We start from the raw sequence: 14,020 nt of genomic DNA on the forward strand, positions 1-14,020 counted from the left end.
GCACCTGTGGCAATTGAAGACACAGAAACCACTTAACGTAACAAAATGGCCACAAGTATTAGCCCCCAAGTGAGTGGAGATTCTAGAGGAGGGATGCCTTTACAGTCTATTTCAGCAGACGGTCTGAAGGTAGGACTGCGGGGCTTCTTCCGATGTCGAAGCACTGCCTACTGCTCCGGCCCACTCCTGCAGAGTGTCAGTCACGGCCTCCCGGCCTTCTCCTCCAGCTGAGATGTGCAAATCTCTGAGGCTTCAGAGACCTTGACCCGAGAGTGACGGGTTCACCTGTGTTCAGCTTACTTGACGGCTGTTTTCTGTCGTCAGTGACACTTGGAATGGGCCACACCATTTCACCAGCACTGGCGCTTCTTTCTACTCCTTAATTAGGACTCAATCTCCTGGTTGGATGTTAAAAGCAGCAAAGTCCAAAGGCCGGGCTTGCGCCAGCTGAGTTTCCTGTTGAAGGGGTTTCACAAGAAGCAGGATCCTGGCCACAGATGGTTTTAAAAATGCATCACTTGCCTCTACCCCCCCCACTGGGTGGAGACTTACCAGGAGGGCAATTGCAAACAACGATTGAAAGGGAGATAACTGAATCTCTCTTCTGGGTTGGGCCCTCATTCTCACCAAAGCCAATGTCCAAAGCCCTACCCATGGCATCTTGGTTTCTATTACCAGCTTCAAAAGGTGTTTATTTCTCTCTTCATTGTTTTCTACCCGAGCCGAGCTCTGGGGGTGCCAGGGCCTATGGAGGTTCCATTGTGTTCCTAAAGAAGCCAAAACCCCTTGAAGGATCTTTCCTGCAAAATGAGTTCCCCTATCTGAATCTATTGCTTCTACAATGCTGTATCTTGGAATGATTTGTTCCAAAAATGCCTTAAGAACAGATCCTGTCATTACTGAAGTAGTTGGAAATACTTCTGGCCACCTTGCTAGCTGACATACGATTACCAGAAGATATTAAGCCTTGCCACTTGGGGCATCTCCGGAAAATCCACCTGGCATCTTTGGAAGGGCCATGCAGCCCAAGGCCTCCCTCCTCTAGCAAGTTACTTTGTAACTTCGCTGTTGGCTTTAGCACAGATCAAGCAACCTTCAACAGCTCCTTTTGCCAGTCTAAAAAGACCCCCAGCAACATACATCATGAGATAGGCTTCTGCCAATCCTCAGGAAGTGCAAGAACTCTCTTAATGGAGTTGCTTTAATATTGGTAGGGCCAAAGGTTCTGGTATCTCTTGTTTGCCATCCCTTGGAAACCAATTCTTGCCTTTTTTCTCTGCCACACGACTTTTAACTGTATGTCAAACTGCTGTGGTAGAAAAGACAGCTTCCTGGGCAGTGATGGAGTCACGGGGAGCAAAGGGGGCATCTTGGAGAGTTCTGGCAGAAGTGTGGCTTTCTGAGTTTCTTCATCCACCAAAAAGGAGACAGAGGAGTCCTGTAACATTCTTCAACTCCAGGGAGAGGCCATGGGGCTTTTGCCATGGAGTCTCTCAAATGATTGCGGGAAGCAGCCCCCTTCTGATGTTAAGTTCCTGGCAACAGCACCCTCTGAGGTACTCGGGAATTACAGACTTCCGGAACTGCCTACTCTACGCCCCCCTCTAATATGCACTCCCCTTTTGGAATGGAAAAGGAAGAAAACCAAACTATTCCTAATGCTGGGAAGTCTTTGCTGCCTTGCTCTAGGTTCAGGAATTTAGCAGGGCCTTGGCTGAGCAACAGTCTCTGTTGATTAGTAACAGTTTCTAGAACGAATACTTTCTTCTGTTACTTCCCCCCCTGTAAATTCCTAGCCTTGTCTAAGGAGAGATTCACACGGTCTCTTTGTAAAGACACATCTATCTTACTCCTTTCACGCCCACACCTTCCTTGCGGTGGAACGGCTCTCCCCGGCACAGCACCTGGCACAAAACCCCCGTATACGCACACACACACCTGCACTTACCCTGCACTCCACTGCACACACACACACACACCTCCCGCATACTAACACCCCCTCCACATCCCCACCATGCTACTTGCAGTGGCCCCGCCCCTGCCATCCCCACCGGCTGGCAGCACCCACTCCTCGCATGCTTCCCCATGCCTTGCATTTCCTTGCTGCCCCCTCTGTAGCCTTCCCTCAACCTGCCTTTTCTCCCCTGCCTTGCACTGACTTGCTCACCCATCCCCCACCTGACTTCCTTTCACATTCGTCTAGGTCTGGCCTCACCTTTCCTTTTCCTTCTAGGACCCTCATTGCCTTGCCTCGCCTCGCAAAGCCACCACTTGCCTTGCCTTGCCCTTGAACCCCTCCCTTGCCTTGCATGACCTTGCTCACCCCTCCCCCACCTGGAATTCAACACCCCTTTTCAATGACATTTCTGGGCCTTGCCCTGCCCTTTCTGCTCCTCCGAGGAATCTCAAAGCTCTCAAGCATCTCCGGTGTTTCAGGATCCCATGAGAGGAAGACCAGGGGAGGACGCATGTTGCCACACTCATCTCTGTGGGCAGCCTTTGTCTGGGAGCAATCCTTGCATGTCTTGAACCTTGGAGGGGCAATTCACATTTTGCCCTTGAGCTCGGGGACCAGAAAGAGAGTTCTTTTGCATACAAGGGAAAGCAGGTAGCTCAAGTCTTTTAGGTACAGAGGAGAGATGACCCACGCGGGATCAAGGCCACACAGAGCACTTGGTCCTGGCCACTTTTGTGTACCAGCAGTCCTTGAATGTACTTCTCACCTGCCTTGCCTGGCCTTGCCTTGGCAACACAACAGTTGCCTTGCCTTGCCCTGCTAGCCCTCTGGAGCCTTGCATTCCTTTGCACGGCCATGCCCAGCACATGACCTGCCTACTGTTTTCCTCCAGGGCCTTGGCTTGCTGAGCCCTTCCTGTTTCTGCCTGGCCTTCCCATCAGTGGCCCTTCCTTCCTACAGCCAGCCTTGCCTCTAACTTCTGGACCTTCTCTTGTCTACCACTCCATTTGCTTTCCCCTCACTGCTCTGGCCTTGCCTACCTCTCCCTTGACTTGCCCACAATTGCCTGCACTCAGTTTGCAGCGCCTTGCCTGCATGGAAGGCAAGGGAAAGAGTGGTAGGCCGGGCAAAGCAAAGCCAGCAAGTTGTAGGCAGTGCGAGGCAAGGCAGACGTAGGCAAAGGAAGCAGAGCAAGGGTACCTTAAGAAGAACTAGACAAGGCAAGGCCAAGAGACTCGGAGTGCCTTTCCTTGGGAAGGCAAGGACATAGTGCCAGTGTTGCTGGAGCAGATGTTAAGGTACTGTGGGGAGGAATAGTCCAGCAAGACATTTCTCTTCTGGCCCCTGTGCGTGTAGGGGCAATTGTTGGACATATTCAATACTGGAGGCGGATCAGTCGCTGGATGTGTTGTATTTTGGAGGAGGGGATGCCGTTTCTTTGGAGATGGGCTTGTAGTTGCTCTCTTTGGCAAGGAAGGCAGGTTTGGATGTGCACATCAGGTACTCCTAGGGATTTTAAAGGCTTTTCCCAACAGGCAGAGCTCTCTCTGGGTTCGAGCTGTTGAGCTGTCAGTGGGAATGCAAATGCCAAGCTCTTAAGCTATTTGTCCTGGTGCCTTCAGTGTGTGAGCAGTCCCTGGTGCCGTTGCCTTTGGATCCTGACTCTGGGAGAGGGAAGGCTTAGGATGGTACCTAGAGCTGAGAAGGAGAGTGCTGAGAACAGCGTGTGTGCTGCTAGTTTGAGGGGTGCAGGTGAAGTTGTAGGCAGCAAGATCTTCCTCAGCTGGCACTGTTTTGAGCCCTGTTTTTGCCAGATGGTTTCAAGTTGGTGGGCGGAATCTGCGAGAGGGAAAAGATTTGTATGGGCCAAAGAGGTGTGGTGTAAAGAAGAGTGTGCTCTTGGAAGGGGAAGATGAGGGCAACCTTTTTGTCCTGACACCGTTGATTTGAGTGCAGGGCCGTTTGCAAGTTGCCTCTGTCTGCCCTTGGGGTGGTTTCGAGCTGGGCCAGGTGCTTGGCCTTCTTTTGCAAGTCTGCAGCGCCGTCGTGTGGTTGTTTCCATGAGCGCTGACAGTGCCCGGCAAAAAGCGCTTGGCTGGCGCGGCCCCAGTCGTGTGGAAGCAGTTGGTGGAAGAGCTCCGCTGTGCATCCTGCCTCTTGGAGACATAAAAGGATGTAACCCTGCGCGTAGCGGGGAAGCAAGACGAATCTTTTCATTGTTGGCTGAGCAGTTTCTAAGCGGCAAAAGTAAAGGCAGTTTCAGCACGGCCTCTTTCTTTCAGAACCTTTTCTGTGCCATCATGAACATGCTCAACATGCCACTCGCACCCGCTGAACTGCATCAAAGGCCCTGGAGATAGGCGCTTTCCTTCAAGCTCTCTGTAGCATCGTACCCTCCACCTCTGGCGGTCCCAAAGCCCTTCCAAACATCCAGCAGCTGCACGCAGAGAACAAGTGCTAAAACAAGGCGTTGGCCTTCCTAGTCCTTTTAAAGTCTGTGAACTAGGCGAAACATTCCAGTGAGCAGCACTTTCCTTCGCAACTATATCTAGAGCATCATCACATTCTCTCCAAGTGGGTAAGTCCACCCTTGCAGCGCAGCGTTTGCAGCCACAGTTCGGACTGAGAGATAGGCCAGGTGAGAAAGCATTTCTTGACTATCCCTCTTCTCTGGAAGACTTGATACTCGCAGCGCAACCACGTCCACACACCTTCAGTGTGGCCAGGTTCAAGCAGCTAGAGCTCCCAGAGATGGGAGAGTCAGGAGAGAAGACGTTCCAAAAGTACCGTGTACTTACAGCAGCATTAAAACTGTGCACAGCAGTCTGCAGCACTGTAGACTGCGGCTTCTCCGACAGACGAGCCATCCCATTGTTGCCTCTCGCAGCCTGCTTGCTAGCTGCTCTCCTGAAGAAAAGAACTAGAAGAAAAAGCCAATGCTGGGCTGCACCTTCCCCTTGCCTTACGTAAAGCCACCTAAACTCCCCGCTGCACTCTCTACTTCCCCTCTCCTTAGAAGCGACCACTGTGTTTGCTGCATCTCGAAGCCTAAAGTTAAGCGCCAAAGTTTCCAAGGATGGTTGGAAGAAGGATAAGTAGTAGCACAAGGAAGTAGTTGTCGTTGAACTTCCTCCTTCTCAATGCTAACGTGAATTGGGCAGGCAGGCGAGTGCTAGCCACGCTCCTTTCTCAGTTTGTACGCTGCGGACACGAGTCCGGTGCTCTGCGCCTTCGTTCGGCCTCTTTAGTACCCATGTCGCTCTTTCATTCAGCCGGAGTCGAAGCGTCGTCTACTTCTCGCCCAGAGAGCACGGTGCCGGCAGCGAAATGCCCCAGCCGACTGCTTCTGCCGACACACGCCTGGTCTATGCACTTTCCCTCGCAGCGACATACAGCAGCACTTTCGGTCTTTCTTGTCGTCCAAATGGAAAGGGAAAGATTCTCTGCTATGTCCCGCCCAGAGAACAGTTTTAGGTCAACCAGCACGCCCAGAGCTTGCCCGCGACGCGTGGAAACTTGTGTTTGCACCACATTCAAGAGGTTGCCGTCTTTCCTTTACAGCCTGCAGAGCACCGTCAGACCGCCGTGCTCTCTGCACCTGCCTTCTCAGTTCTAAGTACCACCGCGCCCCTTACAGCCTTGCAGGAAGCAAAGACACCGATAGTCATCTCGCAGAGAAGAACGTGGAAGGACGAAAAGATGATCTTCCTTTCTCCTGCTTCTTGCCTGAATTGTGGTGCTGTATTGAAAGTCTTGGCTAGCGAAAAGCTCATCCAGCAAGTGCCTCATTCCTGCCGCATCTCGCTGAGCGAGAGTTTCACGAAGAGTTTAGACTCTGGAAACAGCAAGAAAATGATTGTACGTCGAGCTGAGGAAAATCCGTGCACAGCACACTGCGGATGCGTGCAGTGTTCGCGCTGAAGAGCGCCAAAACGCAAAGCCATCGCTGGGCTTCAGTTTCGTCCAGACCGCAGAAGGCAAAGAACGAAGCAACTGGGCACCGCGTTAACGTACTCAGTGGACCGAATTTCAAATGTCCAGCCAAAAGCTGCTTCATAAGCAGATTCAGCTGAGAATGCTCTGGCTGCTTCACAAAGTAAGGCGCAGCCGTTTCCATTCATCACACTACCTGGCCAGAAGCAGTATCCTACACCTTCAATGCTGCAGCGTCCATGCAGCTGGAGCACACGCAGTAGGACGCGTCGAGATAGAAGGCGGTCTTCAAGTACCCCCCTCCTCCAAGCAGCCTTGAAACTGAGCACAACACACTGCGGCTCGGGAGCTTCCTTCTCAGATAGACGTGCCGTCACGTTATTCACTCTCGCAGCTCCGTTGCCCACTTGCAGCAGCTGCTACCAAAGCAAAATGCTCCAGAAGTAAAAAGCACTGCCGGGCTGCACTTTCCCTTGCCTCACGTAAAGCACCATAAACTGTCCGCTGTGCTCTGTATTTCCATTCTCCGCCGCATCTACCACTGTTATCTCTGCATCTCGAAGCATAAAGCTCGGCACAATTCCTCCCAGGGAAAGCTGGAAGAGAAATAGGTAGCAGCACAAGTAGCTGCAAGTGGAACTTTCTGTTTTAAAACGCTAACGTGAATCCGGAAACAAGCGAGTGACAGCCAGGCTTCCTCTTGCAGCCTGTGCGATGCACACACCAGCTCGGCCCTCTGCCCTCATTCTTTAATGCTCTTCGTACCATGTCGCGCTTTCATTCTGCCGGAGTCGAAGCGTCGTCTACTTCTCGCCCAGAGAGCACGGTGCCAGCGGAGAAAGGCTCCAGAAAAACGCTCCAGGCTGCTGATTCTTCCCAAACACACCAGGGCTATGCACTTTCCTTCGCAGCGCTAAGTAGCATCACATTCTGTTTGCGTTGGAGCCGGAATGTAAAGGGAAAGATTCTCGGTTACTTCTCACTCAGCGCCCAGTTTTAGGTCACCAAGCTTACCCGGAGCTTACCCGCGACGCGTGGAAATTGGTATTTGCACCACATTCAAGTGGTAGCTTTCTTTCCTTTAAGCCTGCAGAGCGCCGTCAGATCGCGGTGCTCTCTGCACCTGCCTTCTCCCTTCCAAGTACCACCGCGCACCTTACAGCCTTGCAGGAAGCAAAGACGTGGAGAGATGTCTCGCAGAGAAGATCGTGCAAAGACGAAAAGATGTTCTTCTTTGCTTTTCCTCGTCGCCCAGATTGTGGTGCTCTACTGAAAGCGTGGGCTAACGAATGGCTAATCTAGCATGTGCTTCCCTTCTAATGCATTTCGCTGAGCGAGAGCTGAGGAAAATCCTTGCACTGTACACTATGGATGCGTGCAGTAGACACGCAGAAGAGCGGCACAGCTCATAACCATCGCACACTCCAGCCCAGAGCTCTGGGGCTGCGTTCTTCTCAATTTCCGGCGCTGGACAGAACTGAGACATTGAGCTTTGGCTCTCTTTAGTGTGTGTACTGCACGCATCCAGAGCGCGCTGTGCACAGATTCTCCTCAGCGCTACGTGCAAGCACAGACTTTCTGCTTCGCAGAGCCCAACTGTCCGCCGAAGCTCTCGCTCAGAGAAATGTGTCAGGAGAGAAGCACTTGCTGGATTAGCCTTACACTGGCCAACAGTTCCAAAGAAGCACCATAGTCTTCTTGCAAGAAAGGATAATAAAACACATGTATTGTCCCAGCAAAGTTCTCTGTGCGAGCCGAAGCCGAGAATCTTTCCCTTAAGATTAAGACCACAACGCAGACAGCATTTTGTGCTACTTAAGGCTGAGAGGGATAGCCCAGGCGTGTTTCGGCAGAGGCAGAAGCCCGGAGCGTTTCTCTGCCGGCACCGTGCTCTCAGGCGAGAAGTAGACGACGCTTCGACTCCGGCAGAATGGAAAGCGCGACATGGTACGAAGAGCATACGAATGAGGGCGCAGAGCACCGAGCTGGTGTGCGCATCGCACAGGCTGCAAGAAGAAGCGTGGCTGCCGCTCGCTTCTTTGCGGATTCACGTTAGCAGTTGAAAACAAAAGTTCCACTTGCAGCTACTTGTGCTGCTACCTATTTCTCTTCCAGCTTTCCCTGGGAAGAATTGTGCCGAGCTTTATGCTTCGAGATGCAGAGATGACAGTGGTAGATGCGGCGGAGAAGGGAAATACAGAGCACAGCGGACAGTTTATGGTGCTTCACGTGCGGCAAGGCGAAAGTACAGCCCGGCAGTGCTTTTTACTTCTGGAGCATTTTGCTTTGGTAGCAGCTGCTGCAAGTGGGCAACGGAGCTGCGAGAGTGAATAACGTGACGGCACGTCTATCTGAGAAGGAAGCTCCCGAGCCGCAGTGTGTTGTGCTCAGTTTCAAGGCTGCTTGGAGAAGGGGGTACTTGAAGACCGCCTTCTATCTCGACGCGTCCTACTGCGTGTGCTCCAGCTGCATGGACTCTGCAGCATTGAAGGTGTAGGATACTGCTTCTGGCCAGGTAGTGTGATGAATGGAAACGGCTGCGCCTTACTTTGTGAAGCAGCCAGAGCATTCTCAGCTGAATCTGCTTATGAAGCAGCTTTTGGCTGGACATTTGAAATTCGGTCCACTGAGTACGTTAACGCGGTGCCCAGCTGCTTCGTTCTTCGCCTTCTGCCGTCTGGACAGAACTGAAGCCCAGCGATGGCTTTGAGTTTTGCCGCTCTTCAGCAAGTGTACTGCACGCATCCGCAGTGTGCTGTGCAAGGATTTTCCTCAGCTCTCCCTCAGCGAAATGCATCAGGTGAGAAACACTTGCTGGATTAGCCTTTTGCTGGCCATGGCTTTCAGTACAGCACCACAATCTGGGCGACGAGGAGGAGCAAAGAAGAACATCTTTTCGTCTTTGCACGTTCTTCTCTGCGAGACGACTATCCGCGTCATTGCTTCCTGCAAGGCTATATTCTGCACAGTGGTACTTGAAAGGGAGAAGGCAGGTGCAGAGAGCACCGCGATCTGACGGCGCTCTGCAGGCTGTAAAGGAAAGAGGGCTGCCACTGGAATGTGTGCAAACACAAGTTTCCACGAGTCGCGGGCAAGCTCTGGGCGTGCTTGTTGACCTAAAACTGTTCTCTGTGCCCGACATTGCTGAGAATCTTTCCCTTTCCATTTGGACGACAAGAAAAGACCGAAAGTGCTGCTGTATGTCGCTGCGAGAAAAGTGCATAGCCCTGGTGTGTTTCGGAAGGGCAGTCGGCTGGGGCATTTCTCTTCCGGCACCGTGCTCTCCGGGCGAGAAGTAGACGACGCTTCGACTCCGGCAGAATGGAAAGCGCGACATGGTACGAAGAGCATACGAATGAGGGCGCAGAGCACCGAGCTGGTGTGCGCATCGCACAGGCTGCAAGAAGAAGCGTGGCTGCCGCTCGCTTCTTTGCGGATTCACGTTAGCAGTTGAAAACAAAAGTTCCACTTGCAGCTACTTGTGCTGCTACCTATTTCTCTTCCAGCTTTCCCTGGGAAGAATTGTGCCGAGCTTTATGCTTCGAGATGCAGAGATGACAGTGGTAGATGCGGCGGAGAAGGGAAATACAGAGCACAGCGGACAGTTTATGGTGCTTCACGTGCGGCAAGGCGAAAGTACAGCCCGGCAGTGCTTTTTACTTCTGGAGCATTTTGCTTTGGTAGCAGCTGCTGCAAGTGGGCAACGGAGCTGCGAGAGTGAATAACGTGACGGCACGTCTATCTGAGAAGGAAGCTCCCGAGCCGCAGTGTGTTGTGCTCAGTTTCAAGGCTGCTTGGAGAAGGGGGTACTTGAAGACCGCCTTCTATCTCGACGCGTCCTACTGCGTGTGCTCCAGCTGCATGGACTCTGCAGCATTGAAGGTGTAGGATACTGCTTCTGGCCAGGTAGTGTGATGAATGGAAACGGCTGCGCCTTACTTTGTGAAGCAGCCAGAGCATTCTCAGCTGAATCTGCTTATGAAGCAGCTTTTGGCTGGACATTTGAAATTCGGTCCACTGAGTACGTTAACGCGGTGCCCAGCTGCTTCGTTCTTCGCCTTCTGCGGTCTGGACAGAACTGAAGCCCAGCGATGGCTTTGAGTTTTGCCGCTCTTCAGCAAGTGTACTGCACGCATCCGCAGTGTGCTGTGCAAGGATTTTCCTCAGCTCTCCCTCAGCGAAATGCATCAGGTGAGAAACACTTGCTGGATTAGCCTTTCGCTGGCCATGGCTTTCAGTACAGCACCACAATCTGGGCGACGAGGAGGAGCAAAGAAGAACATCTTTTCGTCTTTGCACGTTCTTCTCTGCGAGACGACTATCCGCGTCATTGCTTCCTGCAAGGCTATATTCTGCGCAGTGGTACTTGAAAGGGAGAAGGCAGGTGCAGAGAGCACCGCGATCTGACGGCGCTCTGCAGGCTGTAAAGGAAAGAGGGCTGCCACTGGAATGTGTGCAAACACAAGTTTCCACGAGTCGCGGGCAAGCTCTGGGCGTGCTTGTTGACCTAAAACTGTTCTCTGTGCCCGACATTGCTGAGAATCTTTCCCTTTACATTTGGACGACAAGAAAAGACCGAAAGTGCTGCTGTATGTCGCTGCGAGAAAAGTGCATAGCCCTGGTGTGTTTCGGAAGGGCAGTCGGCTGGGGCATTTCTCTTCCGGCACCGTGCTCTCCGGGCGAGAAGTAGACGACGCTTCGACTCCGGCAGAATGAAAAGCGCGACATGGTACGAAGAGCATACGAATGAGGGCGCAGAGCACCGAGCTGGTGTGCGCATCGCACAGGCTGCAAGAAGAAGCGTGGCTGCCGCTCGCTTCTTTGCGGATTCACGTTAGCAGTTGAAAACAAAAGTTCCACTTGCAGCTACTTGTGCTGCTACCTATTTCTCTTCCAGCTTTCCCTGGGAAGAATTGTGCCGAGCTTTATGCTTCGAGATGCAGAGATGACAGTGGTAGATGCAGCGGAGAATGGAAATAAAGAGTGCAGCGGACAGTTTACAGTGCTTTACGTGAGGCAAAGGAAAAGGTTTGCTCAGCAGTGCTTTTTACTTCTGGAGCATTTTGCTTTGGTAGCAGCTGCTGCAAGTGGGCAACGGAGCTGCGAGAGTGAATAACGTGACGGCACGTCTATCTGAGAAGGAAGCTCCCGAGCCGCAGTGTGTTGTGCTCAGTTTCAAGGCTGCTTGGAGGAGGGGGGTACTTGAAGAACGCCGTCTATCTGGACGCGTCCTACTGCGTGTGCTCCAGCTGCATGGACGCTGCAGCATTGAAGGTGTAGGATACTGCTTCTGGCCAGGTAGTGTGATGAATGGAAACGGCTGCGCCTTACTTTGTGAAGCAGCCAGAGCATTCTCAGCTGAATCTGCTTATGAAGCAGCTTTTGGCTGGACATTTGAAATTCGGTCCACTGAGTACGTTAACGCGGTGCCCAGCTGCTTCGTTCTTCGCCTTCTGCCGTCTGGACAGAACTGAAGCCCAGCGATTGCTTTTAGCTGTGGCTCTCTTCAGCATGTGTACTGCACGCATCCGCAGTGTGCTGTGCAAGGATTTTCCTCAGCTCTCCCTCAGCGAAATGCATCAGGTGAGAAACACTTGCTGGATAAGCCTTTCGCTGGCCAAGGCTTTTAATACACCACCACAATATGGGCGACGAGGAGAAAGGAAGAACATCTTTTCGTCCTGGCACGTTCTTCTGAGCGACATGACTATCCGCGTGTTTGCTTCCTGCAAAGCTGTATTGTGCGCGGCGGTATTGGAACTGAGAAGGCAGGTGCAGAGAGCACCGGGATCTGACGGCGCTCTGCAGCCTGTAAAGGAAAGACGGCTACCACTTGAATGTGGTGCAAACACAAGTTTCCACGCGTCGAGGGCAAGCTCTGGGCGTGCTGGTTGACCTAAAACTGTTCTCTGGGCGGGACATAGCAGAGAATCTTTCCCTTTCCATTTGGACGACAAGAAAGACCGAAAGTGCTGCTGTATGTCGCTGCGAGGGAAAGTGCATAGACCAGGCGTGTGTCGGCAGAAGCAGTCGGCTGGGGCATTTCGCTGCCGGCACCGTGCTCTCTGGGCGAGAAGTAGACGACGCTTCGACTCCGGCTGAATGAAAGAGCGACATGGGTACTAAAGAGGCCGAACGAAGGCGCAGAGCACCGGACTCGTTACCGCAGCGTACAAACTGAGAAAGGAGCGTGGCTAGCACTCGCCTGCCTGCCCAATTCACGTTAGCACTGAGAAGGAGGAAGTTCAACAACTACTTACTTGTGCTACTACTTATCCCTCTTCCAACCATCCCCAAAACCACTGGCGCTTAACTTTAGGCTTCGAGATGCAGCAAACACAGTGGTTGCTTCCAAGGAGAGGGGAAGTAGAGAGTGCAGCGGGGAGTTTAGGTGGCTTTACGTAAGGCAAGGGGAAGGTGCAGCCCAGCATTGGCTTTTTCTTCTAGTTCTTTTCTTCAGGAGAGCAGCTAGCAAGCAGGCTGCGAGAGGCAACAATGGGATGGCTCGTCTGTCGGAGAAGCCGCAGTCTACAGTGCTGCAGACTGCTGTGCAGTTTTAATGCTGCTGTAAGTACACGGTACTTTTGGAACGCCGTCTCTCCTGACTCTCCCATCTCTGGGAGCTCTAGCTGCTTGAACCTGGCCACACTGAAGGTGTGTGGACGTGGTCGCGCTGCGAGTATCAAGTCTTCCAGAGAAGAGGGATAGTCAAGAAATGCTTTCTCACCTGGCCTATCTCTCAGTCCGAACTGTGGCTGCAAACGCTGCGCTGCAAGGGTGGACTTACCCACTTGGAGAGAATGTGATGATGCTCTAGATATAGTTGCGAAGGAAAGTGCTGCTCACTGGAATGTTTCGCCTAGTTCACAGACTTTAAAAGGACTAGGAAGGCCAACGCCTTGTTTTAGCACTTGTTCTCTGCGTGCAGCTGCTGGATGTTTGGAAGGGCTTTGGGATCCGCCAGAGGTGGAGGGTACGATGCTACAGAGAGCTTGAAGGAAAGTGCCTATCTCCAGGGCCTTTGATGCAGTTCAGCGGGTGCGAGTGGCATGTTGAGCATGTTCATGATGGCACAGAAAAGGTTCTGAAAGAAAGAGGCCGTGCTGAAACTGCCTTTACTTTTGCCGCTTAGAAACTGCTCAGCCAACAATGAAAAGATTCGTCTTGCTTCCCCGCTACGCGCAGGGTTACATCCTTTTATGTCTCCAAGAGGCAGGATGCACAGCGGAGCTCTTCCACCAACTGCTTCCACACGACTGGGGCCGCGCCAGGCAAGCGCTTTTTGCCGGGCACTGTCAGCGCTCATGGAAACAACCACACGACGGCGCTGCAGACTTGCAAAAGAAGGCCAAGCACCTGGCCCAGCTCGAAACCACCCCAAGGGCAGACAGAGGCAACTTGCAAACGGCCCTGCACTCAAATCAACGGTGTCAGGACAAAAAGGTTGCCCTCATCTTCCCCTTCCAAGAGCACACTCTTCTTTACACCACACCGCTTTGGCCCAAACAAATCTTTTCCCTCTCGCAGATTCCGCCCACCAACTTGAAACCATCTGGCAAAAACAGGGCTCAAAACAGTGCCAGCTGAGGAAGATCTTGCTGCCTACAACTTCACCTGCACCCCTCAAACTAGCAGCACACACGCTGTTCTCAGCACTCTCCTTCTCAGCTCTAGGTACCATCCTAAGCCTTCCCTCTCCCAGAGTCAGGATCCAAAGGCAACGGCACCAGGGACTGCTCACACACTGAAGGCACCAGGACAAATAGCTTAAGAGCTTGGCCTTTGCATTCCCACTGACAGCTCAACAGCTCGAACCCAGAGAGAGCTCTGCCTGTTGGGAAAAGCCTTTAAAATCCCTAGGAGTACCTGATGTGCACATCCAAACCTGCCTTCCTTGCCAAAGAGAGCAACTACAAGCCCATCTCCAAAGAAACGGCATCCCCTCCTCCAAAATACAACACATCCAGCGACTGATCCGCCTCCAGTATTGAATATGTCCAACAATTGCCCCTACACGCACAGGGGCCAGAAGAGAAATGTCTTGCTGGACTATTCCTCCCCACAGTACCTTAACATCTGCTCCAGCAACACTGGCACTATGTCCTTGCCTTCCCAAGGAAAGGCACTCCG

This window comes from Aphelocoma coerulescens, unplaced genomic scaffold, assembly GCF_041296385.1.
Source record: "Aphelocoma coerulescens isolate FSJ_1873_10779 unplaced genomic scaffold, UR_Acoe_1.0 HiC_scaffold_142, whole genome shotgun sequence".
Lineage (NCBI taxonomy): Eukaryota > Metazoa > Chordata > Aves > Passeriformes > Corvidae > Aphelocoma > Aphelocoma coerulescens.